The sequence below is a fragment of the Sturnira hondurensis genome, unplaced genomic scaffold, assembly GCF_014824575.4.
Source record: "Sturnira hondurensis isolate 20B ecotype Veracruz unplaced genomic scaffold, ASM1482457v3 Scaffold0018728, whole genome shotgun sequence".
Taxonomy (NCBI): domain Eukaryota; kingdom Metazoa; phylum Chordata; class Mammalia; order Chiroptera; family Phyllostomidae; genus Sturnira; species Sturnira hondurensis.
This window is the reverse complement of record NW_028091359.1, coordinates 4,775,658-4,781,657: the sequence shown is the minus strand read 5'-3', so window position 1 is coordinate 4,781,657 and position 6,000 is coordinate 4,775,658. Positions and strand designations below refer to the sequence as shown.

Genomic DNA, 6,000 nt, shown 5'->3' with positions numbered 1-6,000 from the left:
TTACCCCCCTCCCAGCCCACCCTGCCCCAGCATTTCCCACCTCCCTCCTGTTTCCATTGCCCCACTCCTTGCTATTGTCCACGTGTCCTTTATACTTGTTCCTGCAAACCCTTCCCCTTTTCCCCTGAAATTCCCTCCCCTCTCCCCTCTGGTCACTGTCAGCCTGTTCTCAATTTCAGTGTCTTTGGTTATATTATATTGATTTTTTTCTTACCTCTCTGATCCTCTTTGTGTTTCTTTTCATCCTTGTGTGGGTGTCTTTTAACACTTCAGTGGGAGAGTTTATCCTTCAGCATGTCATCAATCACCATATTTAGATGGAGACCCCCAGATCTCCCCTAGTCCACACTGTCCACCTTCTCCCAAGTTCTGTAACTCCAGTTTCCTTTGGGACACCTCCACTTAGTTTTAACACTGGTCTCTGGAACGGAACATATTAAAAACTAAGATTCCTTCCTAAATCTGAATGTTATCCCACTTTGCCTGGACGACCATCTTGTCTGTCCCCCTGGTTTTCTGATCTTAGAATTATTTTTTGATTTAAACCAATTACTTAAAGAAAACTGGAATCTTTGTCAATTGTACAAAAGGATACAAAAGGATATACAGTGAAATATTAGTCTTCCTCCCACCAGTATTTCACTGCATATCCTTCTTCCTTCTCCTAGGCACTCAGTTCTCTGGTCCAGGAGGAAACCACTGTTTGTAGCACTTTGAGTCATTTTGATTCCTTCTTGTATTGGCTATATATCAAGTCCTTCCCTGTTTGTGAGATGTGTTTCCTTTTCTCTCCAGGCTCTTGTGACCTTATATCTGGTTGACTTTATATATAAGTATTAGTATGTGTATATTTTATACATATATTCATATATAAAATCTCCCCTATGGCCTTCCGGCCTCGAGTTTTCATCACGTCGCTTCCTGGATGAAGAACCTACAAGGGTGAGGGGCCGGGGATGGGGGTGATGGAGAAGAGGATCTAAAGGGGACTTAGGTAGAGGATTCAGAGTGGCCAACAAGTGGGAAGCTCTGCCAGGGTGCCTATTTCCGTTCTCCCCACCTCCGGCCTCCTTTCAGTCCTCTCGTCCAAATGTCTCTCTTTTCTAAATGCCTAGACAGAGACAGCGAGACACAGAGACAGAGACGCCGGGGCACCAGCATCCCTCTCCCCCTTCTGTCCCGCCCCATCGTCCTGACGGACATCAGCTATCAGCCAATATCAGTTACGATGTATCCAGGAAAAACCAATGAGAGACAGAGGAGGGCGGAAGAGTCCCCGCCCCCACTTCTAGGCTTGGTTGAGCCGTGCAGGTAGGTCCGGGGCCCGGGGAGCCGCCGTTGGCACTGGTGCCCCGAGGGGTGGGTGCACGAGTCGGTGGGGGTGATGTTGGGGAAGGGGAGGCGGTCCTGTCCGCGGGAGTCCGAGGGGGCGGCCCGGCCGAGAGGCCGGGGTGCCGAAGGGCCCGGTGAACGGGCGCCGCCGAGGGCCCTGGAAGCGGCTGGGCTAGGGGAGCGGGGACGCGTGTGTGGAGCACAGGGACCCCCGCCCCGCGCCCACTCGCAGGCCTCTAGGCCGCTGGCCGTCGGCCGAAGGGTCGGGGGCCTGGTGTCCGGGGGCGGGCCGGGGGCGGGCCGGGGCCAGGCCTGGGGCCGGGGGCGCCGAGCAGAGCCCGGGGTACAAGGCCGGGCCGAGGTGGGACGGACCGACGCGGAGAGGAAGGGAAGCTTCATCCCCTCCGGGCCGCCCCTCCTGAAGCGAGCTGGGACAACGGCCGCAGGCGTCCCTGCCCTGAGCTCACTTACCCATTCGCCCCCTCCCTAACAATGGGGATGGGGCAGAAGGAGTCGCCCCACTACGGGAAGGTGAGAGGGATAGGTTTGGGACCACGGTCCAAGGTGGGGGAAGGGGTGAGAACTCAGGATGCCCCTTTTTTCTTCTCTCCCCCAGCCTTTTGCGCTGGGGATCCTGGAGCGGCTCTTAAATCCTACGGAGACTTAGGTCAAGAGTCAAACTCGCCCCTCCACCCCCCGACCCCCCCCCCAAAAAAAAATCCGATGAGCGTTAAGAAAGTGATGCCAAGTCTTACAAGCCTAAGTGACAAACACATAGAAAGAACAAATCTACACCAGAGGTTTTCATTTTTAATTTTTCTTTAAGAAATGAGGGCATTGTATAGTCTTTGATTTTTCGAAATTTATTTTACAGAGGTGGGTGCTGTTATTTTTGTCCCTACTCGGGCAAGCCTCCATTTTAAGCAAAGTAGTAACTGGTTAAGCTGGAATTTTCATTCAGGCATATGACTTGAACAAGGATCCTAGAGAGAGGTCGTTTAATCCATCCTGCCTCCGGGCAAACTCGCCTTGCTCCTGGTCCTCAAAATTAAGTTTGATTTGATTTTAAAAACGTGTAGGAAAGAACGTTCTTTTACTTGCTTGTAGCACTCAGTCAAGAATAGATTTTTTTTTCCTGTGGAATGAGTTCTGAAACTTAATAAAATTAGGACAATGAGAATGACACAGAGGTTTTCATGAAATCAAGTTAAACATGGCAAGGGTCTTTTTTTAGATGGTCAGTTAACAAATCACTTCCCAGTAATTTTTATGATGGATAATCATTTTTCTACCTGGGATTTTGGTTTTCTATTTGATAAACAGTTTTATATTATCTAAAATATGTATTATATATTTAACCCACTTTTTATGTAAAATAATATTTCTACATAAAATGCCCACATTTGCCCTTTTCCAAAGAGGACTGTGTTTTGTACATTGTTTTAGGATAGTGAGGCAATGGTACCTCAAATGTCTGTCCAGACAGCCTAAACTATTTGCTTATTCTTGACTGTTCTTTTAGTCTAAATGAAAGTCTTCTCTTTCAGATACCTTCTTGAAACAAAAAAAATTTCCCTCCTGCTCATACTTGGTGACGGAGGGATTACTAAGACTCCCTTCATTTCTGAGTATTGTCTGAGCTATTCCTGACACTATGAGTGCTCTTTGGATGCCTCTCAAGGTAAGAGGTGTTATTTTTAAAATTAAAGGTCTCATTGAATTTTTTTTAGAATTGAGAATATCCTAGTTCCTAAATTCAAAACTCATCAACCCTCTTACCTGACACTCCTTTCTCCTCAAAAACGACTATTGTGTTTGCTTCCTAGGACTGATTGGTTACTCCCTACTTTGTACGTATTGTTACTTTTCTTGGTTGTTTGGAGTTAAAATATGAGTGAAGTTCTCAAACTAACTTACATTATAATGATGCGTTAATTTTATATTATGACAACCCACATAGTTGTAAAATTCTGTTCCTATCTGAGTAGGATGGATTGGCAATTCCGACATCCAGATCCACTTTCAAACAGGTACTTTAGAGTCCTAGGTACTAGGGTGTGTCCCATTCTTGCAAATCTGTAGCTGATTCATGTGTTACAAAAGATGTGTCATTAACCATTTGTTTACTGTGAAACTTCATGTAGGATATTAGAACATTCTAAGACCTGTTGGTTTCTGTATGCAATGCTGTTGGAGAGTTCTGAGGCTTTCTAAGTCCTTTGCATGGGAATTTACACTCTTTTTCTCAACAGGTAGGTCTTTGTGCCAAGTTTCATGTGACAGGATAAATCTCTTTTGGGCAGTGTGGAAAGATGATCTTTGAATGAAAAAGCTCTTGATGTGGTCTTTCTCAGGTCTCTTGACCCCTTCTAATCTCTTGTGCATAGATGGCCAAAGGATACTCCATTAGGACTAAGCAGAGGGTCAAAGCTTAACACATATGTAGGGAGGAAAATGGGAGGAAGGATGAAGAGAGGAAGACAAGGAGTGATGGAAACCCTCTACCAGCTTCACCCAGTGGCACAGGTTGCCTCCCTTTGGAGCTAGGTATTAGTGTAGTTAGGTCATTCATTGTGTGTTAATCTCTCCTATGGTATAGATCAGAGAATAATACAATCTGTGTAAACTAAACAATTGGACTGTTGTAAATCTTTTGGTAAATGTAGACTGAGTTCTCACCTCCATTTATGTTGCAGCTGCTACTGTTGGATAATGAGTGCTTACATTAGTGTGAAGGAAGTTAAAGCGACACAGTTTTTCCAGCCATTCTCCCTGCAGAATTGGAGGGGTTGCATGGGGAACCCAGTCAGGAGTCCTGAACCCTTAGGAATTAGAGGATCTTGTACAAGAGTATTTCTCTTTGGTACTGAGTGTTTGGCAACAGGACTTGGTGGCCTTTATTATCTTCAGGAAGCAGGCAAGGAGATATCAACAGGTTCTAGTTCCTAAAAATCCAAGAAAACTGAGATCAATATATAGGGTTTTACTTTATAGTCACATTGGTTTTAACTAATGTGTTAGATACATAGAAGTCTGTTTTTAAAGGTATATATGCTGTTTAAGATTTTACCTCTAGCTCTGGCTGGTGTACCTCCGTGGGTTGACTGCAGGCCTATGAACCAAAGGGTTGCCAGTTTGATTCCCAGTTAGGGCACATGCCTGGGTTGCGGGCTGGGCCCCCAATGAGCAGCGCTGGAGAAGTAGCCACACATTGGTGTTTCTCTTCCTCACTTTTTCCTTCCCCTCTCTCTAAAATTAAATAAATAAAATGTTAAATTTTTACCTCTAAATCTCTGAGCCTGGGTTGTTATACAGTTGACCCTTTAAAACAACCCTTTAATAACCTTAGGGGCACTGACCCTTACCTCCTGCCAGTTGCATATAGTGAAAAACTTAACATTTAAAAAAAATATTGATTTTAGGGAGAAAGGAAAGGAGAGAGAGACGCATCGATTTTTGTTCCACTCCTTCATGCAGTCATTGATTGATTCTTGTATGTGCCCTCACTGGGGATTGAACCCACAACCTTAGGGAATTCAGACAATGCTCCAACCAACTGAGTTACCTAGCCAGGGCAATAGTGAATAACTTTTGACTCCTCCAAAACGTAACTACTCATAGCCTATTGTTGACATTCTTACAGATAGCAAACAGTTGATTCACACATATTTTGTATGCTATATGTATTATATACTTACAACAAAGTCAGAGAACATTTGTTAAGAAAATCATAAGGAAGAGAAAATACATTTATAGTATTTATGGGAAAAAAAATTCTGCACAGTTCAAACTCACATTGTTCAAGGGTCAACTGTAGGTCCACAATAACCCTTGAAGTTGTACCAAAGACCTCTGGCTTGGTAGGCAGCGCTGTATTCTATATGAGTTACCACCTGTTAACTAAAAAATGAAGTTATGTGGCTGCCTTCATTTTATGTTTCATACTAGTGGAAAGCCTGTTCTAAATCTAAATTAGTTTTTATTTGTTATCAATTTCCTCCTTTTATTACTTAAAAAAACCCCTTAAATTATAGTGTTTGATCTGGGCAGGGGAAAAAAAGCACTTTTGAGGGGAAGAGGATAGCGTTGAATTTGCAGGATGGAAAAAGGAGACAGAGAGAACTTTTATTCTCTTTTGTAGTTGTAAATATCTTAAAAATGTTTCTGAGAAGTATTTTTAGATTGCCGCTATTTATTTTTTAAGTTAAAAAAAAGTATACCAGCCTTATTAAATTGCGTACTTTGGATCCAAAGTATTCATTTTCTGTAGTTCTTACGCTTTGTTTCTGATTGTCTTATTTCGGAATGATCTCTAGTTCTTGTTCAGGTATTACTAAATATTAGGCCTGAGTGTGTGCTTTTTTCCAGGCTTCTAGAAAGTAGTGCCGAGCCCTGGCTGGTGTAGCTCAGTGGATTGAGCACGGGCCTGTGAAGCAAAGGGTCGCTGGTTCGATTCCCAGTCAGGGCACATGCTTGGGTTGCAGGCCAGGTCCCCAGTAGGGGACACATGAGAAGCAACCACACGTTGATGTTTCTCTACCATTCTTTCTCCTTCCCTTCCCCTCTCTCTAAAAATAAATTTAAAAAAAAAGAAAGTAGTGCCGATACTCACCCTTTACACAAAGCAAAGTACTGAAGGAAACGTAAGTTAACAACAAAGGACAAATA

At 43.8% G+C, this 6,000-nt stretch overlaps 1 protein-coding gene across 2 annotated transcripts in view; it reads left to right on the top strand.

Annotated features, from left to right (window-relative positions):
* The first annotated feature begins 1,260 nt into the window (after positions 1-1,260).
* KANSL1 (KAT8 regulatory NSL complex subunit 1) overlaps positions 1,261-6,000 on the top strand; it is a 159,949-nt gene continuing 155,209 nt past the window's right edge. The window contains exons 1-2 of one of the 2 annotated variants that reach the window (XM_037070017.1): positions 1,261-1,311; positions 2,880-3,013. The gene's annotated coding sequence lies outside the window, so the exon portion shown is untranslated. Of the gene's footprint in view, positions 1,312-1,706; positions 1,864-2,879; positions 3,014-6,000 lie in introns of those variants that run through there. The other variant, XM_037070018.1, reaches the window with a different exon arrangement.